The sequence below is a fragment of the Macrobrachium rosenbergii genome, chromosome 36, assembly GCF_040412425.1.
Source record: "Macrobrachium rosenbergii isolate ZJJX-2024 chromosome 36, ASM4041242v1, whole genome shotgun sequence".
NCBI classification, from domain to species: Eukaryota; Metazoa; Arthropoda; class Malacostraca; order Decapoda; family Palaemonidae; genus Macrobrachium; species Macrobrachium rosenbergii.
In genome coordinates, this window is record NC_089776.1 from 7,801,627 (window position 1) to 7,825,417 (window position 23,791).

Below are 23,791 nucleotides of genomic sequence, written 5' to 3' on the forward strand. Positions count from 1 at the left end.
TCTCTCTCTCTCTCTCTCTCTCTCTCTCTCTCTCTCTCTCTCTCTCTGATCAACGTCGTGACTTCGTCGTATTTTTTTATATTCTCTCTCTCTCTCTCTCTCTCTCTCTCTCTCTCTCTCTCTCTCTCTGATCAACGTCGTGACTTCGTCGTCGTTTTTTTTTTTATTTTCTCTCTCTCTCTCTCTCTCTCTCTCTCTCTGCAGCAGACGTTCATGACATGACCCAATTATAATCTCGAACATAGCCTGGACTGCGGTTCAGAATGTTTAGGTTTTATTTCGTTTCTGGGGCGTTTTTTGAGATATATATATATATATATATATATATATATATATATATATATATATATATATATATATGTAAATGGGAGAATATATATATATTTTTGATGGGTATCTTTAGGGGCGGTTTGATTTACATCAGAAAAGAATACCAACATAATTTGTGAACATTATTTAAAAAATGTTGTTTTAAACGTATGAGGTATATATAATGTATATATGGAAATTGGTTTTTAAGGGTGTTTGGGGGTAATGGGAGGGTAGGGGGCCGCTTGTGTATAGATCCATATTACAGGGAAAATAACCGATACCTTGGTTATTTGTTTCTGAAATTGGCTTACGAAACTTCATTAACACTATCTTTACTTTTTTGTCCAATTCTCTCTCTCTCTCTCTCTCTCTCTCTCTCTCTCTCTCTCTCTCTCTCTCTCTATATATATATATATATATATATATATATATATATATATATATATATATATATATCTATATATTATTTAATATTTTCTAATTATTTTCACTGTCAAATTTGTCTGATTTTCTCTGTAAATGTTATCTCTCTCTCTCTCTCTCTCTCTCTCTCTCTCTCTCTCTCTCTCTCTCTCTCTCTCTCTCTCTTTCTGTATGGTTCATTTAACATATTCGAATAATTTTCACCGTCAAATTTGTCAGCTTTTCTTTGTAAATATGCTCTCTCTCTCTCTCTCTCTCTCTCTCTCTCTGACCAACATCACGATATCGCCATCAATTAAGTATTCAAGTAGTCATTCATATTTTCCTCTTCCATGATTGATAAATATGAACTCTTGTGTAATTGATGAACTGGCCAATTACATCAGCTTCGTTAATTAACTTTTCGGAGAAATCTGAGTGGTGTATCGATAATTATTTATATTTTAGTTTTCTGCGAAAGAAAACTGTTGTGCCGGCTTTGTCTGTCCGTCCGAACTTTATTCTGTCCGCACTTTTTCTGTCCGCCCTCAGATCTTGAAAACCACTGAGGCTAGAGGGCTGCAAATTGGTACGTTGATCATCCACCCTCCAGTCATGATTGTGTGTTGGTTATTTCTAATATATATATAAATATATATATATATATATATATATATATATATATATATATATATATATATATGTATATACATTTAATGTATATATAAACATATATAATGCATATTTATATATATATATATATATATATATATATATATATATATATATATATATATATATATATATATATATATATATTTGCATATATACATATGTTACTGCAGACTTATTTCACTTATAATTTACTCATCCCCGCAAATAATGCAGACAATGCATGCAAAATTGAACTTGTATTTTTCAAATGCTTTTTAGGTTTCATGCCATTAATTTCCATTTTTTTTTTAACATTTTCTATTCTCTTTCTTATTTCACTTCTGCCGTTGTCGACTTTTTTTTATTTTTAGGGAAAGGAGAGAGAAAAAAAGGAAATAAACATTACAGGAATCATTAGAGCTAAAGAGCGAGCGCTCTGGAAAGAAGAGAAAAAGATGAATTGGAAACTTTTGCAGGCGCAAGTCAGAGGGTAAAAAGTATAATGAAACTAAGAGTTTTGCTCTCGGAAACTTTTTTTTTTCTTCAGTTAGTTGTATGAGCATGCAACTATTTTTTTTTATTCAAGAGTTTCTGATGCAGGGCCTCATTTATTTACTTTTTTTTTTATTTCTGGATACTAAAAAGGATTAAAAAAAAGATGCATGCTTCAAAAGTCCAACCTGGATAATGTTTTTGGGAAACAAACATATGCGTTTTATTTTTCTTTATTTCTGGAGACAAAAAATAAGTAAGTAAATAAAAGGGTATGATTCAAAAGTCCAACCTGGGAAATGTCTTTTATTTTTTTTTTTATTTCTGGGGACAGAAAAATATGATTTAAATATTTTTTATATTATTTCTGGAAACTAAAAGAAAAAAAAAAGGGTATGATTCAAAAGCCCAACCTGGAAAATGTTTTTAATTTTTTAATTTTTTTTAAATTTCTGAAAACTAAAAAAAACACGATCCAAATATTTTTTTTATATTTTTTATTTATGGAAACTAAAAGCAGAAAAAAAAGGGTATGATTCAAAGGTCCAACCTGGAAAATATTTTCGGAAGCAAATATATGCAATATTTTTTTTTTATTGCAGGCACAAAACAGCGCCAGTATATATGGGGTTTTTGGGTCTCATTTCAGATGCATTTCAGGAAGAAATACACTGAAATTGCAAAAGGTGGTCTGAATGGAATCCGTATCTCATGAATTTTGATATATCGGCTGTCGCTCATTTGAATAAGAACGATGGCCAGCCAGTAATTTTATTGCCGTCATTTTTATAATGGCAGGAGGTTCACAAAATTGTACTTATGTTAAAACAGGCACACCAGCACAGAATAAAATTTAATTATTTTCAGTATTTAAATGCATTAGGATCTAATTCAGGTATACCAAATTAGACAGTATTTTGAATCAAGCATATCAGCCCAGAAAAAAGTGTCCAAATTTTCAGTATTTAAGAAATTAGGGTCAAGTTAAAATTTATTAAGATTCTTGATGGGAATTGGATTAAAGGAAGTGAAGGAACGAGTATTTAATAATTACCTCATACTTAGAGAAATAGTAGAAGAGTTTATCCAAAAGGAGATGAATATATATATATATATATATATATATATATATATATATATATATATATATATATATATATATATATATATATATATATATATATATATATATATATATATATGTGTGTGTGTGTGTGTGTGTGCGTGCCTATGTATCACACATGTGCCTGCATTGCACATTTAGCTAACGCAATGTATTACAATGTATGTTCTCTCGCGTCCACACACACATAGTTTGATGTGTGCATATAACTGCATGCACATGCACTCAGTTTCCTGTGTGCATATAAATGCATGCACATGCACTCAGTTTCCTGTGTGCATACAAATGCATGCACATGCACTGAATTTCCTGTGTGCATGTAAATGCCTGCGCATGCGCGTACGCACTGCATTTCTTTCCCACAAAATTAGACATCGCACGTCTGGGGTGATGGAGCCAGCGACGGGTTTTTAGAAGGAGACTTCGAACTATATAATTTTGTCACAAGGCCGTCGTCGTTATGACGTCAGGGAAGACGAGAATTTCTTTCCCCTGACTTATGGTCGGTAGGACATATTATTTTTTCAGATTTCCTATACGTGTATTTTGGTTGACTTGGCTGCCTGCTCGTCAAATATGGGTTCTTGTCCGGCGTGTTTTCATCAATAATATTTTCGTCCGTCCGTCTTGTTCGCTGTGACTTCAAAGTCTTCTCTCTCTCTCTCTCTCTCTCTCTCTCTCTCTCTCTCTCTCTCTCTCTCTCTCTCTCTCTCGTTACGTTTATTTTGATTGGAAACATTAAGTGTTTGCTCTTTATGCATCTTATGTATATCTCTTTGAATTGTTTGATTTATTGCTGCATGAGCTCATTAAATCGTTAAGGTAATTGAAAAGAAATATATTTCTTCACATAAAATTATATATATATATATATATATATATATATATATATATATATATATATATATATATATGTATATATAAATATTTCTTTGAATAATTTTATTTATTGCTTCACGAACTAATTAAAAGGATTGAAAAAATTTTAATCCTAAACGTAATTGATAAATAATATATATTTTTTATCGTTATGAAATACTGTTTATCCTTTTGCTCCAATATGGCATAAAATTGTTCTTTATATACAGATCTTTATTAAAGTTGGTGCGTTACGAAATTTGTGCTTTTGATCATTTCCATTTCACGTGGTGCACTGTAAGCATTACTTAAGGGTCTTTGCAGCGTCCTTTCGGCCACTAGCTGCAATATCTCTCATTGCTTTTAACGTACCTCTGTTCATATTCTCTTTCTTCCAGCCGACTTTCCACCTTCTCCTAACAATTGATTCATAGTGCAACTGCTTTGAGGTTTTCTTCCTGTTACGCCTTTCAACCCTTCTTACTCACGGTTTCCGTTTCAGCGCTGAATGACCTCATAGGTCCCAGCGCTTAGCCTTTGGCCTAAATTCTATATTCTGTTCTCTATTGTCATATTTGTGATAGAGTAAGAATCGAATTTTGAAATAGAAGGGTGCGCGATATTCTTTTGTTATAAGAGATCTCGATTTTGTGAGAATCGAATAAATGCAATTGGCAATCGATTTTGAAACACTGAAGAATTGTCTGTTTATTTGTTTATTTATTTATTTATTTATATGTTGTTTATATTTATTGTTTGCTGCCTACATCTAACTTTTATGAATATTAGGCTTCCCAGGCCCACAGATAGTTTGGATATAGTGAACACAAGAGTCAGTCGGTGTAACTAATTCTCCTCCATATCCCACTCTCTCGCACAACGTGGAATTCTCTGCATTCCTCCGTGTTTCCGGAGTCACTGAACTTGTCTGGTTAAAGAAGTGGCCTTGCTACGATGAAAGGTGTATATTAATAGACTGAGCTTGTTTTGGACAGTTATGGGTCCCAGGGACTTATCATGAAAGTAGTGAACATAAGAGTCGGTCAGTTTGATCAGGTCCTGCTCTATCCCACTCCCATGGAAGACGTGGAATTTTCTGCATTCCTCTGTGTTTCCGGAGTCATTTAACTCATCTGATTCAAGAAGCGGATTTTATAGGATGAAAGGTGTATATTAACAGACGGGCTTGATTGGAACAGTTATGGCTGCCAGCAATTTCTCATTAAAGGAATTGATTTTTATTTTTTTGAAATGGTAGTAAAAGGATCTATTCCCAATCTGTGGGATCTATGGCTTGTTTACGAAGTGTAAGTAAACCTCAGGCGATACAACATCTACTGCTTTGGCAACAAGCTGTTGGAACTATGCTGGGATTGGTAAACCGCACGTTTTTGTATTGCCTTAATTCGTGAAAGTGTCTTCTTCATGAGAAACGCCTTTTAAACCAGTGGTTCTTAACCTGGGGGCGTCAGCAGTTTCCAAGATTGAGGAACTAATATTCAGAAGTTTATAAATAAAATGCAAAAGTGTCGCCTTCTAACGTTAGTTTCCTATAGTCTGCTATTCTGGTTAGACTTGTTGGGCTTGCCATGTTTTGTAATTGTTTACCTCTCTCCCTATCCCTCGAAACCCCTTCTCTTTCTCTTTATTTTTCATTTTCTTTCAAATCCGGGAGGGAATTTTACCCATAGATGCAAGGGGGACGTGGAGGGAAGGACCAACTTTTTTTGGGGGGGCGTGGTAATAAAAAGGTTAAGAACCAGTGTTTTAAACCGTTGTTCTGGTTTTGCGTGAGGAAAGGACTTAATATATGTTGAAATAGCAACTGCAGTATTGTAGGTTCTCTCAATTTCTGATTTAGTGGTTAAACGTTCAAACAAACGGTTGTTATTCATTTAATGTTATCGTCAGCATAGTAAGATTTTTATGTTTAAAGTGAATACTCCAAAGTCATTGGGAAATTGAAAGGATATCATAATCTTATCGGAAAAGTCCGTAAAGGTCGGGAATGATTACAGAAATTAAGCAAAGATTTAAAATAACTGAATGAAATCTCCCCCTTTTTTTAAACATTCTTTGCACTTCGATAAAAAATACAGTCTTACTCATATACATAACTGTGGCTTTATACATGTTATATCCGGTCATAGCATAGGGATGCGCCCTCGATAATACTAAATCAAACAAAAAATCATCGTGACACGCCATTTTTACTAAAAAAATAAAAAAGTGGACGGTAAGCTCTTATATATATATATATATATATATATATATATATATATATATATATATATATATATATATATATATATACCAGCACCATATTCTTGAATAATCTATAATAATAAAATCCAAGTAGACCTTGTTTGTCCTCCCCCGGGTGACAGTATGGGAGACATGACACAGCCACCCTCCCCCTGCAAACCGGTTTGTCCGCCCCGGTTGGGGCCGGGATGGCTATGGGAATGGGAGGGTAGGGGAGACATCCACCATCCTCATACAAGCCTGTTTGGGGTAGGTTGGGAACCGGGAGGATAGGGGAGGGTTCCAGCGCGCCAGCAAGCTCATAAAATAATAATAATAATAATAATAATAATAATAATAATAATAATAATAATAATAATAATAATAATAAAGAAGCTGACGCACTTATTGGCACAATGGGACAGTGACTTCAACCATCTGTGCAGATCATTTCTTGACAAGGTTGAATGATTTCGTCAATAAGATTTTCTACTTTTTTGAGAGAGAGAGAGAGAGAGAGAGAGAGAGAGAGAGAGAGAGAGAGAGAGAGAGAGAGAGAGAGAGAGAGAGAGAGAGAGGGGTTCAGAGACAGGGTTCAGCAAGGTGAAAAGAAAGTGCTTTGGCATGCTAACCATTTCCGCATGGCGTTACCTAATGAGAGAGAGGAGAAGAAGAAGAAGAAGAAGAGGAGGAGGAAGAGAGAGAGAGAGAGAGAGAGAGAGATTTTGCTTTGAAGGTAGTTACTGAGTTATTGAGGGAAAAAGGCAGGTAGAGAATAAAAAACAAGGAGAGAGAGAGAGAGAGAGAGAGAGAGAGAGAGAGAGAGAGAGAGATTTTGCTTTGAAGGTGGTTATTGACTTAGCTTCAGGAACAAAGAGGCAGGTAGAGGATAAAAGTGGAGAGAGAGAGAGAGAGAGAGAGAGAGAGAGAATGATTTGCTTTGAAGGCAGTTATTGACTTAGCTGCAGTCTTCTTTGTCCTTGTTTGTGAAAGTTTTGTCCTCTTGATTGTTTACAAACGCACAAACGAGACGATAATAATAATAATAATAATAATAATGATAATAATAATAATAATAATAATAATAATAATAATAAATCATGAGTCACTAATATGGTGAGATATATATATATATTACATTTACACCACTGTGGATTTCTCCACCAATAATAATAATAATAATAATAATAATAATAATAATAATAATAATAATAATAATAATACTGAGTGGAGGAGATTGCCACCATTGAATAGATAGCCGTTGATGGATGAAGAAAGAGATAGCATCCGCTGGATGATTGATGGCCAACCAGTTCGATTCTGCCCTAATGAGTTTTTGGAGATATTTTAATTTCTCTACTTCTGAAGGACGACCGACTAACCTTTGCTTGAAAATGTGTTTGGTTAAGAGGGCGTGAGTAATGGTTTCCACCGTGTGGCCTTTATGAAGTGTTTATAAATATGGTCGCGTGATATGACCCAGTATTGCAACTTGGGCAAAAATTAAGTGTGTGAGAATAATTTTATGGAAGTCAGGTCAAGTGAAAAGATAAATAAAAACTCCTGCTGTGACCCATTATAAGATTGTATCCAGGGGGAATGAAGTATTTGCTCCAGTGAAGGTATTTGTAGAGGAGAGGTTTCTCAAATCTAGAAAAATGGGGAGTATATTCGCATGATTGTAATCAGTATGTATTTTATCTCGTGGGGAGTGAGTGTGTATTAAAATGAATTTCTTTATAGTTTTGTGTGCTTGTTACTCACTAAATGTGCTTTCTTGCATTCGTGAATGTTAAATTGTATTATGGGCCCCTAGTAATTCTTTTATAGAGATTTGTGTTGTCCGTGTATGCTCCTTGCACTTTTAATTCATTAAAACAAACTCCATTAATATCTATTTTTATTAATGTGCTTTAGAACAGAATTAAAATAGTTAAGAAGATGTATAAAATGGCAACAGATCAGTTGTGTTAGACTGAGACGAAAAATGGCCAATTTTATGAAACATAACAGAAAATTATTTTTTTATATTTGAAGACACATATAGTTATAGAATTCACACTCAGAGTGCTAGCAAGTTCGAAAGATGAAGTTTTGTCTTAAAAAATTATTATTCTTTGTCTTCCACTTAGGGTGTACTGAATGAAAGTTCGTCCAGTTTTTAAAAATCTGTCATGGCTTATTTTAGACCTTTTTTTTAACATTGCAGTTTTGTTCTAAGTCCTTTTTATACAATCAATGTTCTTTTAGAATACAGAGAGAGAGAGAGAGAGAGAGAGAGAGAGAGAGAGAGAGAGAGAGAGAGAGAGAGAGAGAGGCCTTCTATACATAGTTCTTTTGTGTGTGTGAGAGAGAGAGAGAGAGAGAGAGAGAGAGAGAGAGAGAGAGAGAGAGAGAGAGAGATATTCTCTCCCTCCTCTTAATCATCTTGTATCATCTGGTAGGTCATTTTTCAAAGTTACTCTGTGGGCCTAACCAATCCTGGGATTAATTGGTTTGACGTTATCCTCTCTTACGATTCTCAGGCTCGGGACACTGTTCTTAGCCTTTTGAATCAGTTTCTTATTAATCTTCTTCATTTCGAGAGACGTACATATTATCTTTCTTTTGTTGTAAACATTTTTACTTTCTTTCAAAATTTGTTTTTTTGTTTTGATGTTCTTCGGTGAGCTGCCGTTTTTCTTTCAGGGTCTGGTAGGGCAGCAAAGGTAGCGGCAGTTTGAGTCGACGTTGGTCGAGTTTATGAGCAGCAAATTGAGCACGCCTACGAAGTGGAGCACATCGTAGAGGTGGAGTGTGACCATGAGTAGTCGTGACCACGAGCTGCTCATCTTTGATGACAGCGTGAGGCACGTCTCCATCGGGGTTTTCTGGTCTGTGGGTTTTTGTCCCTGTCGCGCAGCTGAGGGCTGTCTTGGTGCCCCGATGGAGGACTTATGTTTGTTTTTTTTTTTCTCGTTCTGCCTGCTGTTGTTTTATTTGCCTTTTTTTTAAATTTTAAGCTACCTTTTGTTTAGGACGTTAATCGTTTGTTTAACTTTATTTTGTTTAGTGCTGCCTCTTGGTTTTTTATGCTTATGGTTTTATCTTTTTACCAGACCTGACTCACTTGTAAATATTATGAATAAATTAATATTAAGCTTATTTTATTGTTTTTGTTGTTTTCCCCTCCTTTGTTTGTTGCATCTGCCGTCAGTCATGACAGCCCCGTCCTGAGTATGTTAAAGAACCTGCATAACGGCCCACTTGGGTCGTTACATATATATATATATATTTGGGGATATTTTCTTTCTTATGCAGTTTCTCTTGGAGACAAAAAGGAGTATAGACTGATTAAAATTCTGAATAATGAGATACGCTCAGCAGATTGTGCCATTGACTTCAATAGAAAGTATATATATATATATATATATATATATATATATATATATATATATATATATATATATTTTTATATATATATATATATATATATATATATATATATATATATCACACACCACAGGTGAAAAATAAGAGATGGGTGTGTAGGTCCTGACCGGTTTCAACAATGGCTCGAAAATAAAGTCGAAACCGGTCAGGCCCTGTGGTAACATACAAAATTGATTATAATCATCATATATATATATATATATATATATATATATATATATATATATATATATATATATATATATATATATATATATCCCTGACGAAGAAACACAGCAATAAACTGATCCTATAACAGAAGGGAAGAACGGTATGTCTAAGTTTGTGCTCGAATGAAAGAACTGTTGTCTTAATGGCTGACACAGTAGGTTAGAGCCATATTAAGACTGGAAGGGGAGACAGGGAGTCTCACGTTTCCCCATTCATTGCTGTTTTCAGTTTATGCTGCAGGTAATGTTGAGAGGTCTCTGAAGAATACTGATGACTGAAGGGCTATTGGTGGACTCTGTAAAGGCGTGTTGTTCATTTCGCGTCAGGCAGTACAGGACAGGTACTAAGAATAATGATGGTGATTGCTACGTCAAATGAAGAGACATAGTGGATACAATATGGATATATATATTTATATATATTGATATATATTTATGTACAATAATGATAATAACGTGATTGCATTTCAGAGAACAACTGTCAAATGAAGAGACAGTCGTTTTCTGAAATGGAACTATACAATTGGCGGTTTTATGGGCCTATTATGGAATCATTTTTAACAGAAAATATTTCACAGATTGATATATATATATATATATATTATATATATATATATATATATATATATATATATATATATATATATATATATGACTATTTATCACATCACCGTGATTCATATACAATCAGAAAGCTACAAACGTCCTTTAATATCCAATTCACTCTACCTCGGAAGGTATATTTTCAATATGTTACCGAAGGGGAATTTTTAGTTGATAATAAGTCCACCGTCCCGTGGGATCGAACCAGCGACGGACGGGGAATCAGGACTTACAGTGACACACTAACTGGTCGGAAGTAATATATTTTTCATATATGTTACCGAAGGAATTTTTAGGTGATAATAAGTCCACCGTCCCGTGGATCGAACCACCAGCGACGGACGGGAATCAGGACTTATGTTAGTGTGTCACTGTAAGTCCTTTTATCCCAGACGGTGGAATTATCACCTTTTAACAGAAAATTCCCCGTCCGTCGCTGGTTCGATCCCACGGGACGGTGGATATTATCACCTAAAATATTCGGTAACATATATGAAAATATATTACTATAGATAATTGATATTAAAGGACGTTTGTATTTCTTGATTATATATATATATATATGTATATATATATATATTTAGGAAAGGAAGTTATATTGAAAGAGGGGCTTTATGAAAAATGTAAGCAATGTCGAATAGTTTTTTTACGTTGGTTATTTATTCATACTTTCTCTCCATCCATATTTGCATTACAGTCAGTTTAAAATGTTTATGGTGATTTCTGTTGTGGAAGCATAGTCATTCATATACACATTGTGGATATGTATATATATATATATATATATATATATATATATATATATATATATATATATATATATATATATAATGTTTTATGAATTTTTTTAAATCCATAAAACACCATGTCCGCTTTACAAACATATATTTAAGATAATTTTGTGTCCTGCTTACTGGTAAAATTTAGATAAATTGACAAGAGCATATATAAGTCATGTGCAGGTGTGTTTTCATGTTACTTGTATATAGAGTTTTTATATATATTTATATATATATACACTATATATATAATATATATACAAGCATTAAGCTACAGACGTCCTTTAATATCCAATTCGCTCTACCTCGGAAATGGTATATTTTCAGATATGTTACCCGAAGGGGAATTTTTTTTTTTTTGGTTGATAACAAGTTCGTCGACGAACTTATCAACTAAAAAAATTCCCCTCCGGGTAACATATATGAAAACATATCATTTCCGAGGTAGAGCGAATTGGATATTAAAGGACGTCTGTAGCTTAATGCTTGTATATGAATCACGGTGGTGTGATAAAATTTATTATATGATGATGTGATAAAATATTATTATATATATATATATGTATATGTATATATATGTATATAGTGTGTATATGTATATAGTGTGTATATGTATGCAGATGTACCACAGGGGAAAAAAATGTAAAAATGCAACACCTGGTTAATACAAAGTGGCAGAAATTTGCATTATAATCTATTCTAGCTTTTTATATAAACGAGTATACAGATGGTATGAAATATCATTCACTCCTGACAAGTATTAAAAGGGATGTCAGAACTCCATTTACAAATCTTGTAATTCTCTACAGGGGTCCTAATGCCTTTGCTCTGGGCCCAGGCAAACTAAACTACCTTCTGGAATACATACATACCTATGTATAAATATATGTATATTATATAATAATATCCTTTGGAAGCTTGAATTTCAAGTCAATGGTCCCCGTGGTGGGCTTGTTCCATGTGAATAGGGTTCATCTTCTGAATAATATATATTAATAATAATATTGCAGCTTGCACCTGACCCCGCCATGCTGCAAGGGAATCATTCATCACAGCAGAAGTTGTGTAGGTTGATACATCAAATTTATATTAGGTTTGGTGTGAGGACCACAGCACTGAATATTCAGGTACTGAATTATCAGAGTTATCAATGGTTATACATCATTGATGAACATGTCACCAGCTTGCATAATTATGTTTTCTCCATTACGTACTGTATTATTAGGCTTCCTCGCATGTATGCACGGATGAATGTGCATAATGCATACATAGATTGGTTACGTAATGCGTAATGGTCTTATTGACACTAATGCATACCCAGGCACGCTGTGTATTTTGATACCCGGTCCATACAGGGGTATGGTCATAATTAGGTTGTGTTTGAATGCTGGAATATCGTTGTTGGGGACATTTGGTGTGTTTGATCATTCTGTATATATGTATTTAATTAATTTTCAATTTTGTAATATATATATATATATATATATATATATATATATATATATTATAAAATGGAAAATTAATTAATTACATTTATATATATGTGTGTCTACTTATGTATGTATGTATGTATGTATGTATGTATGTGGGTATCTTTGTGAGACTATGAGTGTGTATGTGTATATATATACTTATGTGTATATATATGTATGTACGTATGTGGGTATCTTTGTGAGACCATGAGTGTGTGTATGTATACTTATGTATGTATCTATGTATGCATGTATGTGGGTGTCTTTGTGATACCATGAGTGTGTATATGTGTATGTGTGCGTTTGTGTATGTGCGCTTGTGCTTCCATGCCGTCAGAGAAGTTACAAACAGTATTGGGTTGAATATACAGTTTACGTGAACGCATGCAATATTTTACTCTGCTTCCATTAGCGTGCGATAACATCTAAATGCTTGTTTGAGAAAGGTACTTGTGTGTCTGTTTGCAAATTCTGACTTTGTGTTGATTTCTCTCGTGTGTCTTCGTTTGTAATTAATGCCATGGATTACTAGATGTGACTGGTGAGGTTAGTCTAGTGTTATGTTATGTTTCTATAGAGATCAGTTTGCATTCTACATTTATCTGACATTGCAAAGTCTCACTGATTTGAAGTTGTCTGAATTTTTAATGAGGGATTTATAAGTCGAGGAATTATCTTCAATATACTCTTAATCAAACATTGATTGGACAATTGTAGTAACTGACTTTAATTTAAGATTGATTATTTTGTTTCCTCGAAAGTCGTACATTTTGTGGACAAATTTTCTATTCAGACGCCACATTTCCTTATCTTCTTCTTCCTCCACTCGACTTGTCATTCCATTTACTCTGTCCCTTGTTATAATTATTCACGCCTCCGGGCCTTCGAAAGCTTGAGTTCGGAAGCCATAGTCGAAAATGGCGTAGAGGTGCCAGCGACCAAACATGTCTAATGTAAACAAACCTTTCCCCTCCTCGGCATAAGCTTGCCATAAGTTTGACTCCACCTATATATCCCCCCCCCGTATCTTCTACCCCGCCCCTCACCCCATTCACTCACTCCACCCTTTCTTCTCTTCTAAGAGTGGACCCGCTTCCCATACCACCTGCAATTCCACTATCAGCCTCCTCCTCCTCCTCCTCCTCCTCCTCCTCCTCCTCCTCCTCCTCCTCCTCCTCCTCCTCTTGCTGCTTGACGCCTGATGAGAAGTCTCGCCTTCGCCTTCGTCCGTGGACTGAATTAGTGTCGAGACGCTTAGTCCAACGTGTGTTCCTCTTCCCCAGTGGTGGCGTTTCCCCAGTCCTCAAGCTGACACCTTCTTCCCCTGTGGTGTTCGGTCTGGTGTCTTAGTTAGCAGAGTTCGAGACTGTCCCAAGCCTCCCCCCTCCTCCTCCTCCTCCTCCTCCTCCTCCTCCTCCAGTCTCCAGTATCCGGACTAATTCCTCACAAATCCCACCTGCTTATATCCCGTCACATTGCTCTTTCCCTCTCAATTCCTCGTTTATCCCCTCCTCCTCCTCCTCCTCCCCACCTTCCCCGTCCATCTCCTTTCATTCGTACTTGTCCGCCGGAAGTGACAGGCCCAAGATGTTCGCCCAGGGTACAGAGCAGAGAGCTATGTTCAACAACTACCTCGTCATATTTGCTCTGCTGATGATTATGTATGTGGTATGGCAAGTGGTGTTCTAGTCAAGGTGAGTGGTGGGCTGGTGGTTGGGTGGGTAGGTGGGCATTCAGTCAGCAGTCGCCCCCGAAAAGTAGTCTGGGGCGACGCGCCCTTCGGAAATTTCTTCTGAAATCTTTGAACCGCCTTTCCTTCAAAAAAACAAAACAAAAAAATGAGTCGTTTCATCGTTTTGATTTTAGTATGATTTAATGTCTTACTCATTTCCTCTTCCTTAACACCTTTCGCTTTGATTTATTCATTTCATTTTCCATTTTCTTTATCACCTTTTGCATTGATTTATTAATTTCCTTTTCCTTTTCACGTTTAGCTTTGATTTAATCTTTTTCATCATTTTGGTCTCAAAGACCACGTAAGACTCATTGTCTTTGTACTGGCGTGCTTCCCTAACTCTGGCGTAAAACTGTGCGCGGTTTGGAAATGAAATTAAATGACGTGTAAAGGTCTTTATGTAAAAATTCCCAAAAATATTGTATTCAAAATTGCCACATTTTTTAAAAACTTTTTGTTACAATTTTTTTCCTTTTTTGTAATTTTGGGTTTTAGAGCTGTACTGTAAGTATAAATATAATTCATCCAAACATCACATTAGGAAGGTTTAATCTTTGGAAATTAAATTAAATTACATGTGAAGGTTTTACTGCAATTTATGGTTTTCATAGCTTTCTGTAAAGGTATAATTCGTCCAAACATCAAATTAGGACGATTTAATCTCTTTTGATCTACGTGTGGGTCTTATCTGTAATTTTGGGTTTTCTTGCTCTCCTTAAAGGTATAATTCGTCCAAACATCATAATAGGGCGATTTAATCTTTTGATCTACGTGTAAAGATCCTTCTGTAATTTTGGATTGTCAGAGCTTTCTGTAAAGATATAATTCCTCCAAACATTATAACAGGACTGTTTAATCCTTTTTTCATCTGACGGAATACTATACTATACTATACTATACTATACTATACTATACTATACTATACTATACTATTCATGCGCATGGCTTCAGGTGTTTACCTTTGAAATTGCTCTTAGATAGCACAGGTATCTAAGAGCGTCGGCGAGGCCTTTGATCCCAAAAAAACATCATTTTAGAGCATTCACGAAATCACGGTGCTTTGAGGGAGTTTTGGCATATGTTCTTTTTATTCCTACCTCCTTTATCTCGAGGTTTGCCTCCCGTTACACCTTTCAAACCATTTTGCTGTCAGTGTCCGTTTCAGCGCTGACTGACCTCGACGTAGGTACCAGCGCTTGTATATATATATATATATATATATATATATATATATATATATATATATATATATATATATATATATATATTTTATATACATACATATATATATATACACATACATATATATATATATATATATATATATATATATATATATATATATATATATATATATATAGTTTGTGAGTAATTTTCAATGTATGATTATACACTAGCGTAAAAATCACATATTTTTCTATCGGTGTATACATTTGTGTATACATGCATACATATACACACCTCACACATGTACATACATATATATATATATATATATATATATATATATATATATATATATATATATATATATATATATATATATATATATATATATATATATATGTATATACATACTTCACACATGTATTTAGTATGTGTCTTTTAGTATTTAATTTATGTGAGTGTGCTGTGAAAAATCACTTTTTATGTACACTTCCTTTTAATTTGATAAAAGAAAAAATTCTTTCAAGATATTTCTGAGAGTTTAATCGAACCGAAGTTATCAATCTCTTCTGGTCTAATTCTGTTAAAAATAGCGTGTAGGTGTTTCGAGCGGCACACTGTAGACGCTGCTGAAAAATATTTTGAAACATTCTTTCTTAGGCCACAGCTGCATTGCTCTATGCCTTTTATTTTCCACTCGATCTTTCAGGTCTCTTCCTATTAAGCTGTCCAGCTTCTTTAACTGGTTTTCATCTCATATTAAGGACCAAATACATAGAATGTCCATGCATTGCATAACCAAACGTTAAGGAACAAATGTGTCCTCGTGCTTATTAAGAAGAACCACACTGGGATAAGTGGGAACGTTGGCAAGAATTTGGCATCAGAGAGAGAGAGAGAGAGAGAGAGAGAGAGAGAGAGAGAGAGAGAGAGAGAGAGAGAGAATATGAAATGATTCTACACTATGCACATTGGCAAGGAACTGGTGATTAAACTTTTAACCTTATTGTCCATCTCTCTCTCTCTCTCTCTCTCTCTCTCTCTCTCTCTCTCTCTCTCTCTCTCTCTCAATCCATATTTGGTAAGTGCTTTGGCAATTATCGGAAACAGCTCTTTTGATGGACCGAATGATAAAATTCGCCGGGAATTGCAGTCGAGCAGAAAACACAGAAGTCCGCCTTTGAGAGCGACGATTGCTGATTTGATAATTACAAGATTTAAAAAATCAGTCAGATTTTTTCGGGGAGCGTGATTATTCATACCAGAGAGACTCTCTTTTTTTTTTTTTTTAATCAGTGAAGTAGTACTTGATACTTCCGAATATTAGTATGAGTTTATTGAACGCTTCTGATCACACACTTCCGAATATCATTATGAGAAGTGGTGTGTATTCAACGCTTCTCCATGGCAAAGTTAATTTAGCTGTCATTGTTTGTCCCTCGCCTGTAGCTAAGTGACATCTGCCAATAATTATTCCCGCACCGATTTAATTGCTTGCTAAGTTGCCTGGGGATGAAGGTGGGTGGGTGTGTGTGTGGAGAGGAGGGGGGAGGGGGTAGGTTGAGGAATTTGGTGGAAAACGATTTGTGGGGGGAGGGGAGGTGGAAGGCGGAAGGCTTCCCCATCGTCGAATGCAGCCTTGTTGCAACTGGCCTGCTAATGAGCGTGCGTCCTAAATTGGGTTTGCAATGGCGTTGCAATACGCAGTTACCTAAACGTCTGGTCTGACAGCCTTGATAACTTGCTTGAATTATTATTAAGCTTTCGTTTGTCTAGAATGTTTTATTTTTCATTAATTTTTATATTTTGTGTTTAATTAGTTTTTTATATTTTGACTTTATGATGCTATGATAATTTTTTTTAGGTGGTTTTGAAGCTCAAATTTTTTGTGTTTGGATTTTTGTATTGTTCGTTGTCGTAATATTTTGGTTTATTTTCCAGTTTTTTTTTTTACTTTTCTTCGATGTCAGTTTATATAGATTTTTGAGGATTTCGTATTCTTCTCTCTCTCTCTCTCTCTCTCTCTCTCTCTCTCTCTCTCTCTCTCTCTCTCTCTCTCTCTCTATATATATATATATATATATATATATATATATATATATATATATATATATATATATATATATATATATATATATATATATATATATATATATATATATATATATATATATATATATATATATATATATCTTTTAAATGCACGGTAATTATCTTTCCTTATCTTTTAAATGCAAATTATGCAAATTAACAAGCAAAAAGAAAAAGAAAGGATAAATGGGTAAAATTTTATTAGAGATCGCCTTTTCAAGATTTTCGATGCAGCTTTTAAAATGGAAGAACGCCCGATTCTGAATATTTAAAACTCTTTTGCATTATTGCTTTAAAAAAAATCGGAAAGAATGTTTAGTTCATAATCGTTCGTTTTACCCCCTTTCGTTCCTTTTACTGTACCTCCTTTCATATTCTCTTTCTTCCATCTCACTTTCCACCCTCTCCTAACACTTTCTATTCTCAATTTCCTTCTCAGCGCTGAATGGGTTCTTAGGTCCCAGCGCTTGGCCTTTGGCCCAAATTCTGTATCCAGTTCAATTCAGTTCATATTTGTTCGTTTTGCAAGGAGCTCAAAATATTACCTCAAAATATTATTTGCCTTTTTCCATCGTTAGACTCTCAATTCTGTCACGTGTTTGCAAAAGATTCTTTCCGTTCAGTAACAAATGTCTGGCCCAGTTTCAGCCGCGAAACATTTCTTGACGTTTAGTAATTTTGAGGTTTAAAGAAACCATTGAATTTATAACGTTTAGACACTATTCTAATATTATTCTCCTTGCTTTTTAATACATTTTTATCTATTTAACAATTTGTTAATTTATTTTTTATTTTTCATAATTGAGATTTCTTTTTTCTTCCTAATTCTTCTTACTTCTTCGCTAATAATATAATATTCTTTGGAAGCTTCAATTTTAAGTCAATGGCCCCTGTGGTAGGCTTGTTCCATATGAGTATGGTTCATCTTCTGAATAATAATAATAATAATAATAATAATAATAATAATAATAATAATAATAATAATAATAATAATAATAATAATAATAATAATAATAATAATAATAATAGAGCATTTTTCACTTTCAAGTGATTTTCCTTATACTCTAGGTGAGAGGAAACATTAAATTATCCATATCCAGATCAAAATTATTATTATTATTATTATTATTATTATTATTATTATTATTATTATTATTATTATTATTATTATTATTATTCAGGAGACGAACCCTGTTCATATGGAACAAGCCCACTACAGGGGCCATTGACTTGAAATTCAAACCTCTAAAGAATATGGCGTTCATTTTACTTTTGAGGATTGTAACAAAACACATTCAATATACTTTTATATGTTTGTACATATTTCTTTGGAGACGCATATTTGATTTAATATATAAAGAAAATATATCCTACAAGATAATATGACAACCAAACGTATTTGCAATTTTGCTATTTTCTATACTGACAAGATTTCTGAGCTTATTAACATGTAAAGAAAAACTAATCAACAAAATATGACAGCCAGAAATATTTTTAATTTTCTACACAGCCAAGATTTCTGAGCAAAATTAACATGTCAAGAAAATCTAATCCACAAAGTAATGTGGCAGCCAAACATATTTGCAATTTTAGAATATTGAAATTTTCTGCGTTGACAAGATTTCTGAGCGTTGACAGTTCCCCAGAGGGGCGTATTCTGTCGAGCTGTGTATTCTGAATATTTAACTCGGCGTTGCTTGTTGCCTCATAAAAGATGAAAGGAGCTCTGTTCATCTCTGATGGGTTTTGCGAAGGGCGCAGGGGAATCTTGCCTCGGTATTTTCTGCTTTTTCATTTGCTTCTGAATTCCCTCAGGCGAATGCAATTGGCCTTTTTCTCTCGTTCTGTTGAAAGGTATGATTTTTTTTTCTGCAGTATTAAACGTGGTATAAAAAACAAGTAAAAAATGCGCGGAAGTTTCTTCGGCGCAATCGAGTTTTGTGTACAGTCGCTACAGTATATAATACAGGCCGCCGAAAATTGATTTTATCTTTCGGTGGTTTCGGTATAACGCTGGATGAGCCTCGGCCCATGAAACTTTAACCATAACCGGGTTGCGGCCTATTCTATATCGTTGCCAGAAGCACGATCATGGCTAACTTTAACTGTAAATAAAATAAAAACTACTGAGACTAGAGGGCTGCAATTTGGTAAGTTTGATGATTGGAGGGTGGATGATCGACATACCATTGCAGCCCTCCAGCCTCAGTAGTTTTTAGACCTGAGGGCGGACAGGAAAAGTGCGGACGGACAGACAAAGCCGGCACAATAATTTTCTTTTGCAGAAAACTAAAATGTACGGAAAAGATGTAGGTTTTGTTCTTGTGTTTAAATATTTTTCTTTTACTGCAAACAGTAATAATTATTGAGGGCTAATGAATAATTGTTACTGGGGATAATAGGAAATGCTGATCACTTATTTGTTTATTTTATTATTAATTTATTTTTGATTAGTGAATAATTATTATATTATTAATGTTATTTTTGATTAGTGAATAATTATTACTTGGGGTAACAGGATATGCTGAATTTTTTATTTTATTTTATTATTATTAATATTTTTCATGAGTGAATCATCATTACTGTGGGTAATAGGATATGCTGATCACTTGATTTATTTATTTATTTTATATTTATTTTTCATTTCATTTCATATTTTGTATTTTGTTTTTATATTTTTATTTATATGAATTTTGTAAGAGCGACCTTTTTGATAGCAGCGCGAGGTGATGATATTGTATGTTACGTGCCTTCATATTATCCCGCAATGGAAACCGTGTGTGTAATGTGTATATTCATGTTTATATTCCGTCTTCGTCCCTGATTGGTCGGTCTCCAAGGGCCAATACGAATTCTTATTTGCTGAGATTGTAGCTGTCTATTGAAGGAAATATTTGAAGGAGAATCTGAGCTTGTCAGAAATTCGCTATTCGTCTGTCTTTTATTTTTATTCTGTGTGTATATATATGTATATATATGTAAGTATATATGTATGTTCATACATATATACTTACATATAAATATATGTATATTTATATGTATACATATAAATGTGTATGTTTAAATAAAGATAAAATCCACGAAGGATTTTATCTTTATTTATATATTCATCACGTTCCATATTTTCGTGATTCAGTTAGTTATACAAATGTGTATGTATGTATATATATATATATATATATATATATATATATATATATATATATATATATATATATATATATATATATATATATATATGTATATATATATATATATATATATATATATATATATATATATATATATATTCATTCTGTCTTGTCTGTACATTTCCGTGATTTTTGACAGTTTGGGTATAAAAGTTTCATTGAACCGGTAAATATCAGAATGTCGAAGTATATGGACCGTACGTTAAAATTGCAGCAGTCCCCGGCTCTGAAATTATTCAGTTATTATTTACACGGACGCCTACCGTATGAATATGATTTTTCTCTTCTCTTATAAACGGCAGTGCTGTCAATATGACTGGCACTGAAATGTCAGTGCACGGAAGGGATGCATAAAGTGAAGGGAGGTTTTTCTTTGTGAAATAGTGTTATTGTATTGTTGATCCTGATACAAAAAAACATTTTTATTTTCGTAGCGGGTTAGTGCCGTCAGTGCACCTCACGGGATACACTGTAGGCAATACTAAACGTTCTTCGCCTAAATTCTATAATCCATTCCATTCCTACAAATCGTTTTGAATTGTTAGATGCTTTTATTATAGTGTTTAAAGTAGCGTTGTAATAATTCTTGTTATTTTCTCGAAAATTCATCTAAATCAGTGGTTCTCAAACTGGGGGTAATTACCCCCGTGGGGGTAATGATGCCGTTTCTGGCGGGGGGGGGCGGCGGTTAACGAGGCACTTTCTAAATTTGATTTTATATTAATTACCAAAGAAATAATGCTTTAATTCCAATTTGTAATAACAGGAACAATGTTACACGCGAAGGAAATAATAGATTTGCAGTATTAGAGTTCATAATCAGAAATATGCAATTTGCTTTTACTTTTCCAATTGTTTCATGTTGCTTAATTTACTGCGCCGGAAGTCCATGATGACATTGCAGTTATAAGTCAATAAAACAATTACTGCAACTTTGTTAATTGTACAATGAAGGGCCAGCTCTTTCAGGATATAAATAAATGAAAAAGAAAGGAATATTGAAAAATACTCTTCACGCAAATTCCTGTGTAAATTACGTAATGAAACGGCTAACTCTTTTAGGACGAATAGACAAATATAAAAGAAAGGGAATGGTGAAATGTACCATTCCCTTCGCTCAAATTCCCGTGGAAAAACGCCGGGTTTTGGTCTCACCATGAATTATGTGACCTCATATTATTCCAAATAAACCATACAGTATGTAAACTCCGGAATATATGGGCTTTATGTGAGGCTGCCGCCGATGCCTTTCTGGGAACCGAAACATTTCGTTGGCATTTTCATCAACGCGTGCGATATGGACGTCAGTTCTCTTTTTAGTTTTCTGTAAAAGAAAACTATTGTGCCGGCTTTGTCTGTCCGTCCGCCCTCAGATCTTAAAAACTACTGAGGCTAGGGGGCTGCAAATTGGTATGTTGATCATCCACCCTGCAGTCATCAGACATACCAAATTGCAGCCCTCTAGCCTCAGTAGTTTTGATTTTGTTTAAGGTTAGAGTTAGCCATAATCGTGCTTTTGGGAACGATATAGGACAGGCCACCACCGGGGCATTAAAGATTCTTGACCACCTCAGAAAGATAGATCTGTTTTCGGTGGCCTTGATTATACGCTGTAAAGAAAACTCGATTGCGCAGAAGAAACTTTGGCGTGTTTTTTACTTGTTTCTGTTGTATCTAAGTGATTATATAAAATATATATAAATACATATATATATTATATATTATATATATATATATATATATATATATATATATATATATATATATATATATATATATATATATATATATATATATATATATATATATATATATATATATATACATATATAGAGATGAGAGAGAGAGAGAGAGAGAGAGAGAGAGAGAGAGAGAGAGAGAGAGAACATAGTACAACCGTTATCCAAAACTTTCTCCATATTGCACAAACTTAATTAAATTTAACCCAGATTCTCCCCCTCCCCTCCCCCCCACCCCATTCCCACCCCCAAATATGAAATGGAGATGCCTGGGCCTCTACGGCTCCATAGCAGCGCTCCGTGGCATGATGAAAAAGGCCCTCGCTTGAATTCGCACGCACACAGAACAACACCGCTTGAAAAAAAAAAATAAATAAATAAAACCAGGTCCGCGGTACATCCGAGGACGTTTTTTTTCTCTCCATTTAGGATATTGCCAATCCATTCGACCTGTGGGCTATGATGACTGGTGAGGTTTGGGAATAGCTCAGTTTATGAAAAAAACTAAGCCTATATATATATATATATATATATATATATATATATATATATATATATATATATATATATATATATATATATATATATATATATATATATATATATATATATATTGCGTAGGTGTCATTGGAGGCTATCTAGCTATACGGAATGGACCCCCCCCCCCCTTTTTAGTTTTCTGTACAAGAAAACTATTGTGCAGGCTTTGTCTGTCCGTCCGCACTTTTTCTGTCCGCCCTCAGATCTTAAAAACTACTGAGGTTAGAGGGCTGCAAATTGGTAGGTTGATCATCCACCCTCCAATCATCAAACATGCCAAATTGCAGCCCTCTAGCCTCATTGGTTTTTATTTTATTTAAGGTTAAAGTTAGCCATAATCGTGCTTCCGGCAACGATATAGGATAGGCCACCACCGGACCGTTTTTAAAGTTTCATGGGGCGCGGCTCATTATACCGAGACCACCGAAAGATAGATCTGTTTTCGGTGGCGTTGATAATACGCTGTATCGGCTGTACGGAAAACTCGATTGCGCCGAAGAAACTTCTCCACATTTTTTACCTTTTTTTTTTTTTTTTTTTTTTAAATTCTAGCTCCATTGGAAGACCTTGGGCGCGTTTGTTGTTTGTTATTACAGCTGTTGGGTTAACCCGGATGTTATGGGCGCTGGGTGATGTATACAGTGTCTTTCTCTTGGTAGTTTATTTCCTTATTTTCCGTTTGCTTCCTTTTTTTAATGACTCATTATCAAGTTTCTCGTTGTTTCGTTGTTTTTGACTTGTCCTACAC

The 23,791-nt window shown here is 34.2% G+C and overlaps 1 protein-coding gene across 9 annotated transcripts in view; it reads left to right on the forward strand.

Moving 5' to 3' along the window:
• The window catches only part of LOC136856597 (ligand of Numb protein X 2-like), a 582,959-nt gene that overhangs the window by 105,157 nt on the left and 454,011 nt on the right, over positions 1–23,791 (forward strand). The window contains exon 1 of one of the 9 annotated variants that reach the window (XM_067134511.1): positions 13,679–14,274. The exons of the other annotated variants lie outside the window; for them this stretch is intronic. The gene's annotated coding sequence lies outside the window, so the exon portion shown is untranslated. Of the gene's footprint in view, positions 1–13,678; positions 14,275–23,791 lie in introns of those variants that run through there. 9 annotated transcript variants of the gene reach the window in all.